The sequence below is a fragment of the Homarus americanus genome, unplaced genomic scaffold, assembly GCF_018991925.1.
Source record: "Homarus americanus isolate GMGI-L3 unplaced genomic scaffold, GMGI_Hamer_2.0 scaffold53941, whole genome shotgun sequence".
Classification (NCBI taxonomy): domain Eukaryota; kingdom Metazoa; phylum Arthropoda; class Malacostraca; order Decapoda; family Nephropidae; genus Homarus; species Homarus americanus.
In genome coordinates, this window is record NW_024731476.1 from 20,001 (window position 1) to 21,691 (window position 1,691).

Below are 1,691 nucleotides of genomic sequence, written 5' to 3' on the forward strand. Positions count from 1 at the left end.
TAAGGGTGGGGCTGAGACTGGTCATAGGGGTGACGCTGAGACTGGTCCTTAGGGGTGACGCTGAGACTGGTCCATAAGGGGTGGGGCTGAGACTGGTCCATAGGTGGCGCTGAGACTGGTCCTTAGGGTGGGGCTGAGACTGGTCATAAGGGTGACGCTGAGACTGGTCCTTAAGGGTGACGCTGAGACTGGTCCTTAAGGGTGGGGCTGAGACTGGTCCATAAGGGTGACGCTGAGACTGGTCCATAAGGGTGGGGCTGAGACTGGTCCTTAAGGGTGACGCTGAGACTGGTCCTTAAGGGGTGACGCTAGATGGTCCTTAGGGGTGACGCTGAGACTGGTCCTTAGGGTGGGGCTGAGACTGGTCCTGGGTGACGCTGAGACTGGTCCCATAGGGTGGGGCTGAGACTGGTCCTTAAGGGTGACGCTGAGACTGGTCCTTAAGGACTGGACTGGCTCATGGGTGGGGCTGAGACTGGTCCATAGGGTGGGGCTGAGACTGGTCCATAAGGGTGGCGAGACTGGTCCTAGGTGGCGCTGAGATGTATAAGGGTGGGGCTGAGACTGGTCCATAAGGTGGGGCTGAGACTGGTCCTTAAGGGTGACCTGAGACTGGTCCATAAGGGTGACGCTGAGACTGGTCATAAGGGTGACATGAGACTGGTCCATAAGGGTGACGCTGAGACTGGTCCTTAAGGGTGACGCTGAGACTGGTCCTTATGAACCACTCTATAAATCGTAACCTTGATTTTTTTTATATAATCTTAATATCAATATATTTTTAAACCACGTGACGAACCTAAAAATAAGATCTATATGTGTATTTTTTAATGATATGTAATACAAACACACACACACAGACACACAGACACACACACACATTTACAGAGGAGTTAAGACGTTCCTGGCGCTCCTCGGAAGCCAGGTCAACTGTTAAGTTGGCCCATACCAACCTCCTAACCCTCCTCCCCACCGGAATATCAACAAGTTCTCGCCAGAAGTTACAATTTCAATTAGGATAGGAAGGGAATGGAACCAGTGTTAAACAGAGGTGAACAGTGGTGAACAGTGCTTAAGTCAGTGAGAACAACTCAACAGTAACAGTCGTATCAAGTTAACCTTCACACAGTGAGGTCCAGGTACCAGTGATAACGGCCCGTGATAACCAGCGATATGTTAATCCGTCTACGATAGGAAGGCCTGGGACCACCTCACTCATATAACACCATCTGTGAGGAATTACTACACCACATGTCCTCATAACACCATCTGTGAGGAATTACTACACCACGTCAGGTCCCTCATAACACCATCTGTGAGGAATTACCACACCGTCAGGTCCCTTAACACTATCTGTGAGGTACTACACCACGCGGGACTCAACACCATCTGTGATGATACACCGTGGGGTCCATAACACCATCTGTGATTACTACACCACGTGGTCCTCATAACACCATCTGCGAGGGAATTCTACACCACGTGGTCCTCATAACACCATCTGCGAGGAGTACTACACCACGTGAGTCCTCTAACACCATCTGGGAGGAGTTACTACACTACGTGTTTGCTGTTCAACACCTACAAATCTACTATGTTCACTGTATGTTCCTTTACCTTTCTCTAATGAAGGCTTTTGTTAAACCACCTATGTATGTAATAAGTCATTTATGTCCAATGTATATTTTCAG